At 43.1% G+C, this 18,851-nt stretch overlaps 1 protein-coding gene and 1 pseudogene across 7 annotated transcripts in view; both read left to right on the top strand.

Moving 5' to 3' along the window:
* The window catches only part of Reps2 (RALBP1 associated Eps domain containing 2), a 218,286-nt gene that overhangs the window by 44,877 nt on the left and 154,558 nt on the right, over positions 1 to 18,851 (top strand). The window lies entirely within an intron of this gene.
* On the top strand, positions 12,771 to 13,244 carry LOC110313703 (annotated as a pseudogene).

The following is an 18,851-nucleotide window of genomic DNA, read 5'->3' as shown; positions in this document are numbered from 1 at the left end:
CCCCTTTCCCCCTCCCCCCTTTGCCTCTTAAGGGCATGCTCACCCACCCATCTACCCACTCCCAGCTCTCCCTTCCAGCATTCCTCTTCCCTGGGGCATCAAATCTCCACAGAACCAAGGGTCTCCCCTCCCACTGATGCCTGACAAGGCCACCCTCTGCTACATATGTAGTTGGAGCCATGGGTCCCTCCATGTGTACTCTTCGGTTGGTGGTTTAATCTCTGGGAGCTCTGGGTGGTCCAGTTAGTTCATATTATTGTTCTTCCTATCGCTGGTCATATTCCAAAGTACTGGCTCGGTGTTTTTGTGAGACAGAGCCATAAGGGTTCATGTGATTCCACGTGAATGTATGTTTTCCTCAACACTGCAGATCTGGGGGACTCTTCATTGTGTGTCCGTTGTCTCTTGCTTCTTGATTTTTGTTAGACATAAAACAAATGTCTTCATTTCAGTTTTGGGATCTTTCCTTAACTTTGATGATTTCATTTTTGCACTAGCTTTTCATCAAAAGGTCAGAGTTATTTTCCCTGGGGTGATTTTCCTTATTGCTTGTGTGATAGGGATTTCTAGTTGTCCCCTGACTTTCACATTTTCATCCCCTTTTCTTTTAAACAGAACTTTCCTTTTTAAAAAAAAAAAAGATTTATTTATTATTATATGTAAGTACACTGTAGCTGTCTTCAGATGCACCAGAAGAGGGTGTCAGATCTCATTAGGGATGGTTGTGAGCTACCATGTGGTTGCTGGGATTTGAACTCAGGACCTTCGGAAGAGCAGTCGGTGCTCTTAACCACTGAGCCATCTCTCCAGTCCCTAAACAGAACTTTCCATTTTGAGTTTTGCCTATGACTGCCCAAAGTAAAGGTTGCAACTGTCCAGATTTCATTGTAGCTATGTGTGAGTCTGTGACTGAGTGGAGACATTCTATTTTGATTGAGGTGTAAACTAAATGGAGCTCTCAATTTACTTAAAAACAACAACAATAACAATCATAACAATAACAAAAGTTAACAGATTAAATAAAATACTTGCTATAAATGCAGTGTGTTCTGTATTGAATTGTGTCTCCCAAAAGATATGCTGATATCTCAACTCCAGTACCTAAGAATGCTATCTTCTTTGGTAATAGGCTCTTTGCAGAAGTAATCTAGTTAAGATGTGTTCATATTGAAGGAGGATGGGTCTAATTCACTATGAGTGGTATTCTTATGAGATGATAGTCCCACAAAGACAGATTCAGAGAGAGTGCATGTAACATAATGATCAGAGTGGTGCATCTAAGCCAGTGGTTTTCAACCTGTGGCTCATGACCCACGGAGGAGGAGTCAAACAACCCTTTCACAGGGGATACCTAAGATGAGTGGAAAACATAGAAATTTACATTATGATTCATAACAGTAACAAAATCACAGTTTTGAAGTAGCAACAAAAATAACTTTATGGTTAGGTGGTCATCACAACATAAGGAACTATATTAAAGGGTTACAGCATTAGGAAGTGCCACGCACACCCCAGCCTCCAGCCAGCAGAGGTGGGGAAAAGATGACACGTACACCAAGGCAGGGTTCAAGCAGCTTCCTCAGCTTCCACAGCTTCTGCTTTATTCTGGGGGATCGCCTAATTTATCCGCATCCATCCACTGAACTCGTCTTTCACCATTCTTCCTCATCCAATCAGCATTCATCACGCTCTGTACATGAGCCATGCACGCAGACAGGGTGCACTTTGATAGGCCAGTGACTCAGTATCATGCTGTATGACGCAGGTGGGCAGTGCATGATCATTCAAGTGCACATGTTCAGGTTCTTGGTAAACAAGCAGGGATCACGGGGCTTGGCAATGAGTCAGGGCCCATGTGGCCACACCCACTTCCCACACCTCCCTCTTTTTGTTTAATTAAAATGGCCCTCATTCATGTTACATCCTTACCCGTCATTGGTGTGGTGAACTCGCTTTCACCAGCCTGTCTTAGGTTGGTATGCACATGTGAAAGTCTTACCCATCATAGAGTAACGATCCAGCATACTGAGCCAAACATGGGGCAAATTACCTGACTCTATAGCTGCCATAGCTTGAATCAACAACCGATTATTGACCTCCACCTGTTTGTGCATGCGTATCATCCACCACAGCATACCAACACATACAGCACACAGCAAAAATCCCCAGAAGGCCATCCCTCCCTAATCCTTGAGGAAGCTGAAGGTCCCCTGAATCATCTCCAACCACTGCTGAGCGGTGGCAATCTCCACACGGGTGTTATTCACTGCAACAATGGATGCCCGTAATTCTTTCATCTTGTTATCGAAATCACGACTCCAATTTCCTAATAGCATGGATTCAACTTTGCAGGACAAATTAGCTGCACGAGAAAAATTCTGATACTGCACAGAGGTTACACAAATTCCTGACATATGGGTTATACATGACACAAAGACTAATTGCTCCAGAATATCTATCAGCTCTTGGAGCAAATCCACTCTCTGATTTACTAATAAGATTCCAGTTTTCAGCTGAGGTTTACAGCAGCCTGTTCAATAGCGTACTCAAGGTACGCAGCCTTCCAATTTAAGTAACCTCCTCCAGATAACACTGCCTTACACAGATTTTGCCAATCGAAAGGAGTCATACTGAATCTCTGTAATCCCTCCACCTGAGTCGCAGTGAAGGCAGCTTGGGGGCCATAGGTAGTTACTGACTCTTGAAGTTTCTGAATTGTTTTCCAATCTAATGGCTCACGATATCTTTACCCTTGCTGATCTTGAAACACTGGGAAGGCACCAACTTCGCAAGGCAGATTTCGCCATACCAAAGCATGGTGGCTGCGCTTTCCTTCACTTCCTCTTCCCCATTTATAGGGAGGAGGTGAGGCCAAGGGAAGTGCTGAGGGTTCAGGCGGCCTTCCTTGCCTAAAACTCAACTTAGATATCATGCTAGTCACTGCATCTCCACTGTTAGATGATTCATCTGAGCTTCCCTCCTCACTCTCTTGTTCTTTAGCCTCTTTTCTTTTTTGCTGGTCACTATGTTGAGACATAACTTCTTAAAGCTGCCACCCCCTTTTCTAACTCTGCAGCATACTTTCCATTTTTGTCTGTCAGGCCAGATTTAACCAAGTTCCAAATTGCTAGCATGCCTGGTGGCAAAGGGCAGCCGAGTCTGATGTCTGCAAGTTTGAAGCGGCAGATCCCATGGCTTTGTATCAATCTCCTCCTGCTCTCTTCACTTTAGTTTTTTCGTCCCTACTGGGAGCCAGACCTTAGCTTGTAACCCTGGGAGCTTAACTTCGTCCCTGTGCTGGGAACCTATGTCCCTATACCCCTGGAGCTTAACTCTTTTAACTCACCCGTTCTTGATTCAGCTGCTCTTTTCAGAGTTCCCTGTATGGGCGAAACCTAGGACTCCGGACGACATGTACACCAAGGCAGGGTTCAAGCAGCTTCCTCAGCTTCCACAGCTTCTGCTTTATTCTGGGGGATCGACCAATTTATCCGCATCCATCCACTGAACTCGTCTTTCACCATTCTTCCTCATCCAATCAGCATTCATCACGCTCTATACACGAGCCATGCACGCAGACAGGGTGCACTTGGATAGGCTAGTGACTCAATATCATGCTGTATGATGCTATGCATCAGGTGGGCAGCGCATGATCATTCAAGTGTGCATATTCAGGTTCTTGGTAAACAAGCAGGGATCACAGGGCTTGGCAATGAGCCAGGGTGCCATCTTGGCCCATGCAGCCACACTTGCTTCCCACAAGGAAGGTTGAGAATCACTGATCTAGGCACCAAGGGACATTGAGGCTGGAGAAGCATGAGGCAGATTTTTTTCCTTAGAGCACTCTGAATGGAGGAACCCTGCTTACTGATACCTCAGGTTTGGTTCCCAGTCTCCAGAACTGTAAGACAGTAAATATGGGTCTCTTGTCCTAAGCCACATAATGTGCATGGTTCTAACAGAGCTAGGAAAGTAGTAACTAGTTCTTGGGGGGTGCTCTGTTTTTGAGTGTTTATTAAATGGTTAGATCATGAGGATGAGGTCCTCATGGATGGGTTTAGTGTTCCAGTAAAGGAGTGCTGAAGGGAGCTTGTTTGTCTAGGCTATGGATGCAGAAAAAAAGCAAGGAAGCGCTCTCTAAGGAGGGGAGGAGGGACGGGGAGCTTCATTCCCTAACCAAATACTGAATCTGAATCTGCTCACATCTTGATCTTACATAGACTTAGATTCCAGAACTGGGAAAAATACATTTCTAATCTGAATACAAGGTAGCTTATTGCTAAAGACCAAATGAATCAAGTCAGGGAGTATTTAAAACTGGGCTGATCGTGCAAAGGTTTCTTTCTTTGAGTCCTGAGACATTTGGACTGGCTGTATCTTGTGTTTATGGGAAAAAAAATCTCACTGAACCAAACATGGACATTGTTCATTGCTTTAAAGCCTTCTTGTCCAGCTTCCGTATGCTTTTACTGCTGATTCGATGTGCTTGAATGCCAGGCAAAATGTAAGGTGAATAGTAGATGCAAGGCCTGGGTGGTTTCCATGGAGACCTTCCTTCCTTTGTTCAGCAGTTGTCAGGGAAACATTTAGCTTCAGTTTGTGGGGTCTACCTATTTGCACAGTTCTTGGAAAGGTTCTTGGTTAAATTTCAACAACCTAATGAATTCAGAGCAGAATTTGTTTAGTTCCTTTAGAATTATATTACATTTTTCCTGCAATTCATAGATGTTAACTTATATTCTGTCTGAATTGATCAGAATTACTCATTTATGCATATGCAGTAAACGTTTTCTGAGCTTTGCAGCAGAAACTGAGGTTCATAGACAGAGAAGCTAACTCCGGAAAATTGATGTTGAATGCCATATGGTTTTAGTCCATGTGGGTTGTTTTTGAGACAGGGTCTCACACTACCCGTGGGTGGCCTTGAACTTTTTTTTTTACTTTTTATTATTACTACTATTATTATTTTATTCTTTAATCCTTTTTTACAGTCCAGTCATCCTCCTCCTCCCAGTCTGCCTCCCAGCTGCTCCCCATTCCATACCTCCCCCAACCCCTGTCTCCAGGAGGATGTCCCTGTCCCCCAACCTTCACCTCACCAGACCACCCAAGGGTTAGGTGTTAGGGGTTAGGGGTTAGGGTTTCTTTCTTCCCTGACCAGGTTATCATTGAGTAGATCAGGGTTCAGTTTCCATGGGTATGTGGGTTTTCTGTTGTCTTTGTTGTTATTGAAGACCAGCCTTAGTCCGCAGTGATCCCAGACATGAAGAATCATTTCAGTTTCTTACTGCTTTGCGAACTCTGCCACTATGTGGAAAAACCTCAGGCTTGGGCTGCAGGAAGAGAGACCATGTAGAGGAAAATAGCAGTACCAAGCCAACCCAATAGCCACCTGCAGAAGTATAAGTGAGCCCACCTGAGATCAGTGGCATTTGGCCTAGAACAGCAGTGTTGCCCAGCTGAACTCAGCCCAAATTACTGAGCTCCAGAAGTTTGAACTGAAAAAGTATTGGTTTAAGGTACTTTGGGGGTGATTTATTATTCAGTGGTTAGTAGTTGATATAGCCAGGTTTAGATGCTCTTAGATGATCAAGGTTCACCTTTAACTTATCTTTTGTCACTCCCACCATTCTTAATAACAGCATCTAGACTAGAAGTAATTGTGGCTAATTGGTGGAGAAAGGAAACTATTAGCAGGATTTTCCGTAGTTCCACCTTTCTCTAAGAAAGCTTCTGAGGATGTTTGAAAGCTGCACAGGTAAAGGGCAGTAGGGCCAGAACCACAGCCTGGTCATACCATAGAACTGAGCCAGTGAGGGTGCTGGTATTCTAGATAGTAAGTAGAGGATGCCCCAACTACAACAGGAACATTACTTTTATTGCACCGGTGTTGGACTCTCCTTGGAGCTGGGTGTCACAGTCAACCACTTTTTATACTTTGCATCAAGGATTCAAAAGCCCATATGGATGGTATCCGGCCAAGGTTAGTCCTGCGTCTGGACCTTGACTTGGAAGAAATCAGGAGAGTATTTGTATTGAGGCTGTGGCCTGGTGGTAGAGTGCTTGTCTAACTTGCAGATTCTATTCCCTAGCACCACACACTCACACAAAAGAAAGAATTCAACAGTTTTACCTTATTTAGTTGAAAGCAAGTAGACAACTTCATGAATATTGAGAATATTCTGATTCTGGGCAGCCAAAAGAAAAATGTCAAATGTTCATTAGTTCTTTACAACGCAGTGGATGAGGCCAGATTTGTATTTTGTTTCCATATTCTGTGGAGAGGAGACAGTTGTGAGTCTGTACCCCAGCCCTTGTTTGCCTTCATAGATACATGCTGGTGGGTATTTAGAGATAGTGGGCCTAACTTGCATGTACCTCTGGCTACTGAGGTAGGAATAGTACATTTTTCTGTTGCTGGGCCCAAAGACACTCCATTCATTCCATAGTGTCCTACCCATGGGGACTGAATAATTTATACCTTAGTGAGCCTATAGATTGACTAGTTGCACAATGTATTGGTTCGTGTGACACTTTGTTTTTATTTACTGTTTGTTTTGTGGTGCTGGGTTGATAGTGTCTAGGGCCTTATACCTGCTAGGGAGGCACTCTGCCACTATGGTGATCAGTCTTGATAGTATTTATAATTATCCAGGAAACTCCTGCACTCATCTCTCTCAGTTTCCTGACTATGGATACAGTGTGACCAGTTAGTTGCATTACACACCTGCAGAAATGACTCCCTGCCTTGATGGATTGCACCCTCAAACTTCAAGCCCCAATAAACCCTCTCTTAGGTTGTTTTTGCCATAGTATTTTGTCATATCAGTGAGACAAATAATATATGTATTTAATGGCTACATTGTACCAACTAATCTCTCATTTAATAACCAAGCCAATTCCATAATAAGATCCCTCATGCCACAACTGTTTGAACACTTTGAGACTTGGCTTTGCTCTCATCTTTCTGCTTGTCCTATACCTCACCCTTAGCTGACACTTTCCTTGTGGTCACAAGGAAACAACTTCCTAAGATTAGATCTAATGCCACTGAACTACACTTACATCTTTGTTGTTGTGTCATGGTGATATAGAGGATTGGAGTGTTCTGCTTGTCATGAGACCCTGCTGTTGGTGAGAATGATCCTGAATATGGAAGAAGTTCCTTATCCAAATTTAGTGCCAGTGGACTGTTCAGGGGGTGGGGAGGATAGTGCTAGGATGTCAGGAAGTTGAGAGGTGTGTTTGTTATTTTAACATCCATTGGGAACTTGACAAAGAAGCCAAATAATTGAAGTCAGATTGCTTAGCTGATCTAAGTTTGGTGCTTCTAGAATAAGTTTAGTTCCATGCCAGAAATCTCCAGTCTATTTGGATTTGAGGTCAAGAGTAGACCCTTCTTAAGATGTAGTCTGAACTTAGATTTATTCAATCCTTCAGCATGCCAAAGATCTTTGTATAATACTAGTGATCCACTCACTATAAATGCCTGGATTTATCCTATTTTTATTAAAGTGTTAGTTTCTTTCAAAAGCAAACATGTGCCCCAAATATTATGTACAAAATATAGAATGTATTGAAATCAACTTGGGAAGATCCAAATAACCTGCAACTATTATTTTAATCTTTCTTTCTGTCTGTCTGTCTGTCTGTCTATCTATCTATCTATCTATCTAAGACATGTAGCTCTGGTTGTCCTGGAACTTACTCTGTAGACCAGGCTGGGTTCGAATTCATAGAGATCTGACTGACTCTGCATCCAGTGCTGGAACTAAAGACATACATCATTATGCTTGGATCTTTTTTTTTTAAGTATAAAATAGAATTTATTCAGGGCATGGGGAGGGAATTGAGAAGGTAGCAGAGACAGAGAAAGGCAGAGAGAGAGAGGAGAGAGAGAGGGGGAGGGGAGAGGAGAGGAGAGGAGAGAAGAGAAGAGGATTAGTGGCTGACTTTGAGCACTGCCAGAGAGAGAGGGAGCAGGAGGTAGAGGCAGAGCTAGAGCCATAAGTCAAGAGCACCTGGCTCTTTTATCTTTTGAGACAGGGTCTTATTCTATAGCTTAAGCTAGCCTGGAATTAACTATAGCCCAAGCTGACCTTCAGTTTATGGTGATCTTCCTGTCTTAGCTTCCTGAGTGCTGCCATGCATCATAAACCTGGCTTTTACTTTTGAAAAGCACTAAAAATGTCAGAAAATGAACTATCTGCAACGCTAATCCTTTGGCTTGTTAGTTAAGTCTGGGTTGCCAGAACCAGCAGAAGCTTTATATAATTCTGGCAGTTCATTTGCATTCACCTGAGATTTCTCTGCATCCAGCTGCACAGAACTTCTGTGATATGCAAAGCCCTGAAACTTGGGCCAGAATCCTGAAAGTAATTTTCTCTTGTAATCTGTGCTATAATTGCATTTTAATTCAGTTCTGGTGTCAAGATTGCTTGTGTGTATATGCCGTGTTTTCTTCATTTCATTAGTTCCTGGTATTTAGGCCAAGTGCCTGGCACAGTTTGTCTTTGGTAAATTTTATTTATTACTGTGGAACCTGCTATTCTCTCCTAAATTGATGGAGAGGGCCCTTTGTGACTTGGCAGTTCACTTCATAGCCCATCTCCCCCTCTGCTGACCTTTGCGTGGTTGGATCCTATTTCTTTCTTGGCATGTGCCAGCTCTGAGGAGCCCTTGAACTTGTAGTGATGAGTACCCACTTGATTGCATCTACCTGGGCAGCTTGGGCAGCCATAGCATCGGTTTGTCAAAGAAGGCCCGGTTGAAAAAAGTCACAAGAGAGCATCAGCATCGCTGATATCATCACATCAGTCTCCACTCTCCTCATATTAGGTGCAAAAGGAAAAAAATTACCATAGAGCCAATCACAGCAGCCTACGTTTGTAATCCCAGAACATAAGGGGGGGAGGTGAAAGCTGGAGGGAGTATCAGAAATTCAGGCCTCACCTTGGCTACATAAGACCATGTGACTTTGTTTCAAAGCCTGTATGGGATGTGTGTCCGAGGTCCACCATAGCTGTTTTCACTTTGGTAGTTTCCTTTCTTTGTATACCAGGGACCTTTGCTGCCATGCTTAGCCTTGCAGTCTGTGAGCTGTGCAGGTTCTCTCCATTCTTCCAAGACTGCCTGGATGGTACCTCCTTGAAGGAGCTAGTATCTATGGAGTGTCTCTTAGGTATGATGAGAGTGTGGAAAGTAATGGCCATGGTGAGATCTGTACAGACACGGGAGGCTGTCTTCTTACTTTCAAGAGCTCCTCATTAACCAACCTGCTGGTGGATACAGTTAATAGCTCTTGGGTTCTATAGCAGTAAATAACAGATACTTGGCTCCAGAGGTTGATCCACCTGCTGACCTCAGGCTCATGGGCATCAAACAGCAGTATTATTCTCAGTTGATGAAATCCACTCTTGACTACTGAAGGTGAGGGTTGTTCACTTCACTACTGAGCGGAACCTCTTTCAGCCTGGACTTTCAAGCTTAATATGTGGTTCCCTAACACTCCATAACTACCTATGAACTCTATCTCTTACCCCTGGCCCAGAATAGGTTAAATTTGGGTGATATAACTTGCTATTTCCCTTTCTTACATCTTTGCAGGGTAGCTCAGTTCAAAAAACAAAGGTTCTTTTTCAGGATGGCACCTGGCCACATTACCTTCCAAGTCATATAGAGTACAGAATGGGATTATATCTCTATTACTGACCCATTTCTGGAAGACCCAGTCTCATCAAAACGGACAGCTAGCCTCGAGGCTTGTGGGATTGTGCTGCGGGTAGGATCGGCAGTTTCCTCTGACTAAGATCACCTCTACCTAGATGACTTGTGGATGAAGCTTCTGCTTCTCATCTCCCGAATTGGGAGTCTTGTGATTGGAGCTGTGTTTTACCCAGCTTTTGGAGGGTTACGCTATTTGTAATTTTTAGCTTTCCCATCCATGTAGGTAAGGATGACCTTAAACTTTTGGTCCTCCTGTCTCTACGTCCTGAGTGCTGGGATTATAGGTATATACCACCTCTTGGCTCATCTATGGCTGTTGTGATTTTCACTTGGCTTGTCACTGCATTTGTGAATTGATACGGCTCTTCTTTTTAAAATTTACTTTTAAAATAGAGTTTATATTTTCTTTCTAGTCTATGGTCAGGCAGTAACTGGGTTCTTTTAGATTTTAGAAAATTTGTTTGTAAATCAATTCAAATTTTGTTTAAGACCTTAGTGTGTAAGACCTGAAACTCTGGCTGGGCATGGTGATGCATGCCTTTAACTCCAACACTTAAGAGAGAACCAGAGGCAGGCAGATCTCTGTGAGTTTGAGGCCATCCTGGTGTACATAGTGAGTTCCAGGACAGCCAGGGCTATGTAGAGAGACTGTCTCAACACACACACACACACACACACACACACACACCCCTACCTAACCAACCAACCAATCGTGTAGGACCATAAAAGGCAGCCTGGTTCATGGTCAAGCACAGACTGGAAACCCTGATGACCCTGAGGAATGGCAGGCGTTTCACCTGGTTCCCAGACACTAGGCTCCTGGCACAAGACAGCAGCCCTCCATAGACTTGTGTCCTTCAGTCACATAAGGGCTTTCAAGCCCCTCTATAGGTAGAGGACATGACCTGTGCTCACTTAGCCTCAAGACAGATCTCCATTTTAATGAGGTACCTAATGGCCTGGAGGCTTAGCCAATAAACTCCCCTTCCCAGACACACCTCCCTGCAAAAGGTGTTTAACCTTAGGCCCACCCCTGAGAGGTGGGGTATGGTTTTACTCAGACACTTTCCGCCATGACAATAAATGTCTTAAAACCATGGACTGCCTCTTTTCATTGGGACCCGCCATGGGATGCAATGGAACAGGCCTTCTGTTTAATCTCCCACAGAAGGCCTCTCAGTGCTCCCAGCTATGGCCTCCACCAAGCCAAGCCAAGCCAAGCCAAGCCACGCCATGTGCTAAACAAACCAAGGTCTAGCACCCCCCCCCCACTTCCCCTTCTGCCCGGGCTAGAATCAGCTCAGGGTTGTCAGGTCAGGGTTACTAGTTTATTCTCAGCTCTTTTGTGACTCCCAGAAGCACCTGGGTGCCCAAGAGCCTGAGAACCAGATGGTCCTGGCCTCCCTGCAGGCTCGGGGACCCCCAAGCCAGCTCCAACAGTCCCTAGGGACCTCAGACTGTGCTCCCCCTACTCCTGGAGCAGAGTCCCATGGCTTTCCATAGCCCAACACCTGCCTGGCGCTGGTGTGGGGTAAGTGCAGTCAAAACTTCCCACGTGTCACCTCCCCAAGTGGACCAAGCCCTGAGGCAGAGCGGATGTGGGACCCATCAACCCTACACAACCTACCAATCAACCAATTATCCCAAACCACCTGGAACTCTGAAACTGCTGGAAGCAATTAAAGATAGAGACAGAGGTGTGGGTTTTCTGAAAAGCTCTTCAGTAGCCCAGGATAAAATACAAAGAGCTGACAGAGGGCTAGCATGAAATTAAAATAACTTGCAAAGCAAAGGAAACAACTGGCAGGATGAAGAGGCAGCCTACAGGATGGGAGAACAACTTGCATCTACTTATGAATGAATTATAGTCATCCACAACTTGAGATGATGAATAGCTTAGGTCTTTCGTTCTGCAGATCTAAACTGTTATAAAACAGCTGAACTCACTAGAAGAAGGCCCCAAACAACATTTATAAAGCTATTACTTTGATGAGCTAGGATCTAAAGTTATTAGGTTATTTTCTTGAAAGCTCTTCATTATAATTGACATTTAATGTGCATCTTTGTCTTCTGTGGGGGAGGGGTGATATGGGAGTAAAAAATTTGTAATATATCATGCTCTGATTGGAGATAACAGTTTACCCACTCACCACTGTTTGCCATAGATATCAATATTTAGGGTGTTTTAAACCTACTTGAAATAAATTGGAAACTTGCATAACTTTAAAAAAAACTGTTCAAATTAAAACATTGAGATTTCCATTTCCCTGACTAAGGATGCTGAACATTTCTTTAAGTGCTTCTTGGCAATTTGAGATTCCTCAGTTGGGAATTTTTGTTTAGTTCCATACCCCATTTTTAATAGGGTTATTTGGTTCTCTGGTTTCTATCTTCTTGAGTTCTTTGTATATATTGGATATTAACCCTCTATCAGATGTAGGATTGGTAAAGATCTTTTCCAAGTGTGTAGGTTGCTGTTTTGTCCTATTGACAGTGTCCTTTGCCTTTCAGAAGATTTTCAGTTTTATGAGATCCCACTTGTCAATAGTTGATCTTAGAGCCTGAGCCATTAGTGTTCTGTTCAGGATATTTTCCCCTGTGCTAATGTGTTTGAGGTTCTTTCCCACTTTCTCTTCTATTAGATTCAGTGTATCTGGTTTTATGTGGAGTTCCTTGATCCACTTGGACTTGAGCTTTATACAAGGTGATAAATATGGATCAATTTGCATTCTTCTACATGCTGACTGCCACTTGAACCAGCACCATTTGTTGAAAATGATGTCTTTTTTTCCAGTGGGTGGTTTTGGATTCTTTGTCAATTATCAGGTGACCATAGGTATGTGGGTTTATTTCTGGGTTACTTCACAACAGTCAGAATAGGTTATCAAGAAAAGAAATGATAAATAAATGCTGGAAAGGATGTGGTAAAGAGGAAGCCTTATTTACTACTGGAAAGAGTGTAAACTGTGGAAATCAGTGTGGAAGTTTCTTATAAAGCTAGAAATACTCTTTGATCTGCCTTCTACAGTGGAACTGCTGCTAAGATGCAGTTTTTCATAAAGACCATTGCAGGAAAGACCATCATGCTCAAGGTTGATCCCTCAGACACTATAGAAAAATGTGAAGGCCAAAATCTATGCTTAGGAAGCCATTCCTCCTGATTAGCCAAGGCTGCTCTTTGCTGGTAAGCAGTTGGAAGATGGTCATACTTTGTCTGACTACAACATTCAAAAGGAGCCCATCCTTCATCCTGTGCTGAGACTTCATGGTATGCTGAGAAGAGGAAGAGGTCTCACAGCCCTCCCAAGCAGAATGAGCAGAAGGAAAAGGAGGTCAAACTGTCTCTATGGAAGTGGATAAGGTGGATGAAAATGGCCTGGGTTGAGAGTGCCTTTCTGATGAATGTGGTACTGGAGTTTTCATGGCCTGCCACTTTAACAGATAGTACTGTGGCAAATGTTGTTTGACTTAACTGCTTCAACAAATCAGAAGACAAGTCATTGTTGTTTATGTGTTAGTAAAAAGATAGGAACTGAGAAAAAAAGCCAAAAATAGGACTTCAAGATAGTTCCTTGGGTAAAGGCACCTGGTGTTAACCCTGATGACTTGAGGCCAGTCCCTTCGATCCACAGAGTAGAAGGAGAACATTGATCGTACTTTGAATTCCACATGTGTATCATGGCACATGAGTGTGCACATACATACTAAAATATATTAAATAATTAAAAGACTCAACCATACCTAACCTATAAGTATGTACTCAAAGGAATCCAAATTATTGTTTATTGCTGCATGATTCATAATAGCCAAGACATATATAATCAGCCATATGTACATTAGTCATCAGCAGGTAAATGGATAAAGAAAATGGAATACATATATACAATAAAATTTTTCTTAGCTGTAAAGAATGAAATTAGGACATTTGTAGGATGGAAATGGCAATCATTTTACATGATTGCCAAATATGATATATCATGTTAAATGGCATAAGCCAAACTTAGACAATACATGTTTTCTTTCATATACATAATCTTGATTTAAACACACACACACACACACACACACACACACACACACACTCACACACGATAAAACAGAAGTAGGGCCGGGTGTGGTGGCGCACGCCTTTAGTCCCAGTACTTGGGAGGCAGAGGCAGGCGGATTTCTGAGGTCGAGGCCAGCCTGGTCTACAAAGTGAGTTCCAGGACAGCCAGGGCTATACAGAGAAACCCTGTCTCGAAAAACCAAAAAAACCAAAAAACCAAAACAGAAGTAGGAACTATATTGGAGGTAGTAGGAAACTAACAACGTGGAGGGAGGAGGGATTGGGGAGGGTAATTGTGGGTAAGAACATGATACAATAATAAAGATGTGTGAAGATGTCATAATTAAAAACCATTATTTTGTATACTAAGTAAAATATTTAATGAAATACAACTTCTATTTACATAAGTTACAAAAATGTATTTATTTGGTTTGATTGATAGTCATACAGTTTACTATCCAAAAATGTAAAACACCACATATGGGTTTTTTTCATCATGCCGTGCAGAATTAAAAATGTAATTAGTATATTTATTTTGTGAGCTGGACAAGTTAATAGAATGAGTGCTTTGGGAAAGGAAAAGATGATTTTAAAATGCAAGACTTGTGGACAGGAAGATGTTTCATTGGGTAAAGCACTTAACTGCATAAGACTGGTGGCCTGAGTTCAATTCCCAGAATTCTCATAAGGGACTGGATACTATGCCAAACATCAGTATTGCCAACATTCTTACCTTGAGATAGGAGGTAGAGAGGGAGAATTGCCCAGAAGGCCAGCTAGCCTGGAGGATCCAGTGAGTGCAGGAGCCACAAGAGAGACTGTGCCTCAGAAACAAGAGGAAGGTGAGAACCAACTCCTGAAAGTTGTTCTCTTACCTCTGCCTGCATACACAAGAAATTAAAAATGCAAAACTTAACCTTGAGAGAGTGCCATCCTTGTTGGAGCCTGTAATAGGTGTACTGATAACCACAGTGCAAGATGGAAGTTACAAGTACCAGAGCACAAGGTTGAAACCCTCCTTTTAGATTTTACTCATAGTCATAGAACGTTTGGGGTACCTGGCAGAGCCTTACACTCTATCTGAACCCGAAGGCCTTCAGATGCCTCCTCTATAGTCTCCTGGCTAGACAGTCTTCAATAAGGCAAAGTGTTGCTTTGGACTGTGTTGACAGTTCAGAGAAAAGAGTCCCATGTTTGTGAGTACAGTCTGGGATAATGAGTGGGATCCCTTGAAGCTTTGTCCCATTGGGCACTTTGTTCTGAAGTTGCCCATAATAATAGCACATGGAATGGGAATGTTTCTGCTGTATTTCTCTGACACTTCTTGCTGACATGATGTTTGGCCGTGTCTCTTGCTCTTTATACTTTATACTAAATTTTAACAATGTGATTCAGATTGTACAAGGTACAAAATAATATAGAGTAAATTGTTGCTTCTTCCTATGCTCTTGTTTCTAGAGGCAGCCAGTAACCAATTTTGTAAGCTTCAACTTAGAGAGCTGGCTTATCTCTAAACTATGTGTCTTCACACACAGCAAGGCATCTGATCCCCACTATGGTAACTGCTGAGCACCGTGGTTCTTTTCATCTGCTCAGTTTATCCCAAGGTAAACTGAAGATCCTGAGGACTTCTTCATTCCTTGTTAATTGGTGATTTCTTCATTCCTTGTTAATTGGTGACCTCTTACAGAAAACAGCAGAATTCACTCTAGGGCAAGCCAAAGGGGTTGAGATAAGTCACAGGATCATTTGGTGAGCTGAAGAAACAGGGTGGGTGGGTCCTGGCTTGCCAGAAGCAAAGCCCTGAGCCACACAAACTACTCATGCCAAGCAGAAGCCATATATACATGAGCCTTCATGACACCAGGGGTCTGACTGACAGTAACTGATCCTTTCCCCACTCCTTCACTGGAAAGGCCACTCACTCCTCAGCTACATCTACAAAAGCAGAAGCTCTGAACACAGTAGTCCTTTTACTCCCTTGTTTCTCTTCAAAACATGCTATTTTGAAATGTGTTTCTAATGGAGCCTAGATGGCCTGTTTATAGCTCAGTTACATGGGAATTAGGACATTTACTTTTCAACTTTTTTTTGAGACAGGGTTTCTCTATGTGGTTTTGGCTGTCCTGGAACTAACTCTGTACACAAGGCTGGCCTCGAACTTACAGAGACCCACCTGTGTCTGCCTCCTGAGTGTGGGGGGATTAAAGGTTTACACCACCTCCACGTGGCTGATTTGCCTCCCCCCCACCCCAATTCTGGGATTACAGGCATGTTACCACACATGGTTCTATGTGTTGCTGGGGATCTAACCCAGGGCTTTTTCATGGAGACTGTCAACTCTATGTACAAAATTGCATTCTCAGCCAAAACTACTTCAGAAAAATAATTCACATCTACTCGTAAGAAGAATGGAATTAATGTATCAGAGATAACATTTTCCTTAATGAAATTCTAAGTTAGTATTTGCAATTGCCAAATGGATTGCAAAATGATCATATGTAAAGACTATTTTCAGCTTGTGTGCTGAATCAGGAAGTGGACTGGTGTTCACCCATGAGCAGCAGTAGTTTTCCAGCCTTGGTATAATGAACAGAATATGAACTTTGAGCCTTATCACATGTAGTTTGATGCTGTCTTTGAATTTGAGACTTAACTTTTTGAACTGGGAGCTTTATTTGTGTATAGCTAGGGGACATTCTATTATAATGTTATTTAATGTACATTATATTACCATGCATAAAGCATAGAAAAAGATGAATAAGATCTGCTGTCTGATATCACACCTAAGCCTTACTTGTCTCTTCTCTCTTTAGTGAGGTGGTTTGGTTTGGGCTTTGTCTCAGTTAGGGTTTTAATGCTGTGAACAAACACCATGACCAAGGCAACTCTTTTTTTTTTTTAACTTCAACAATCCAGTTGTTTTATTTCTTAGAGTAATGTGTGTTTGATGTGTAATAGGATGAGGATGTTTTTTATTGGATATTTTCTTTATGTACATTTCAAATGCTATCCCCTTTTCAGAAACCCCCTATCTCATCCCCTCTCCCCCTGCCTTTATGAGGATGCTCTGCCACCTACCTACCCACTCTTGTCTTCTGACCCTGGCATTCTCCTATACTGGGGCTTCAGGCCCAAGGGCTGTTCCTCCCACTGATGTCCAACAAGGCCATCCTTTACCACTTATGTGACTGGAGCCATGGGTCCCTTCATGTGTACTCTTTGGTTGGTGGTCCAGTCCCAGGAGCTCTGGAGGGGGGTCTGGCTGGTTGACACTGTTGCTCCCCCCATGGGACTGCAAACCCCCTCAGCTCCTTCAGTTCCTTCTTCAACTTCTTCATCAGGGACTCCTCTCTCAGTCCAATGGTTGCCTGCGAGCATCTGCCTCTGTATTTGTCAGGCTCTGGCAGAACCTCTCAGGAGACAGCCATATCAGGCTCCCGTCAGCAGGCACTTCCCAGCATCCATAAGAGGGTCCAGGTTTTGTGACTGTATATGGGATGATCCCCAGGTGGGGCAGTCTCTTGATGGCCTTTCCTTCAGTCTCTGCTTCATTCTTTGTCTCCATATGTATTTTGTTCCCCCTTCTAAGAAGCACTGAAGCATCCACACTTTGGTCTTCCTTCTTCTTGGGCTTAATATGGTCTGAATTGTATCCAAAGCAACTCTCATAAGAACAGCATTTAATTGGGGCTGCTTACAGGTTTCAGAGGTTCAGACCATTATCATCAAGATGGGAACATGGCAACAACCAGGCAGGCATCGTGCAGGCAGAGCTGAGAGTTCTACATTTTCATCTGAAGGCTGGTAGTGGAAGACTCACTTCCACGCAGCTAGGATAAGTGGCACACCTACTTCAACAGGGCCACACCTTCTGATAGTGCCGCTCCCTTGGCTGAGCATATATAAACCATCACATTCCACTCCCTGGCCCCCATAGGCTTGTTCAAACATATGAGTCTATGAGGGCCATACCTAAACATAGCATGATTAAAAAAATACATTTAGTCCAACTTCCAAAGTCCCTATAGTCTATAGCATTCTCAACAATGTTAAAAGTCCAAAGTTCAAAGTCTCTTCTGAGATTCATCCAATTATTTAATTGTAATTCCCAAAGCAAGATAAGAAACCAACTGGGCAAACTCCAATCTCTGCATCTCCATGGCTGATTTCTCCTGGGCTGGTTCTACTCCCTGTTATCAGTTTTCTTCAGCAGATAACCCACGGCTCTGACATCTTAAACATCTTGGGATCTCCAAGGCAACTTCAGTGTTACAGCTTCTTGTTTAAATGTCCACACATGATCTTCTGGGCTCTTCCAAAGGGCTGGCATCACTTCTCCAGCTCTGCCCTCAGTATCACTGTAAGCTCAGGTTGATCCATTCCACTGCTGCTGCTGTTCTTGGTGATCATCCCTTGCAAGGAACTGGCATCTCAAATATGCTGGAGTCTTCTGCTGCAACTAGGCTTCACCAATAGCTTCCCATAGGCTCTCTTCATGGTGCCAAGAAATGTGCCATCAGTCTAGTCCAATATCATCAAATGGTGCCATCAAATCCTTTGCATGACCCCTTCAGTCCTGTGCCGTTAACTGCAACTGAAGCTGCACCTTCACCAATGGCCTTTCATGGCCTCTCACAGTGCCAAGCTTTAGCTGCTATTCATGACCCCTTCATGCTTTCAAAACCAGTACCATCTGGGTGACTCTTACACGTTACCAAGTCCAGCTACAGCACAAGATACAACCTTGGCTATCTTTGGCTTTGTGCTCTCAGAAAACACTTCCCAGAAGATGTGACCTCAATGATGCTGGTCTCCTAATCACCACTAATTTCTTAGTTCCAGCTAACCAGCATCAATTGTCCTAGTACTCTCCTTCTCCTCTTGACTATAAAGCCAGAGCCAAATGGCCAAAGATGCTGAGTTCTGCTGCTTCCTGGGGCTGGAACTTGGCCCTGTTGTTATATTACAGTGTCACCACCTTTCTGTTTTCCAACTCCTTCACAGCCTAAGCTTAGCTGTCCTGGAACTTGCTCTGTAGACTGACTTTGAACTCAGAGATCTGCATGTTTGTCTC

This window comes from Mus pahari, chromosome X (genome assembly GCF_900095145.1).
Source record: "Mus pahari chromosome X, PAHARI_EIJ_v1.1, whole genome shotgun sequence".
Taxonomy (NCBI): Eukaryota; Metazoa; Chordata; class Mammalia; order Rodentia; family Muridae; genus Mus; species Mus pahari.
This window is presented reverse-complemented; position numbering and strand designations above follow the sequence as displayed.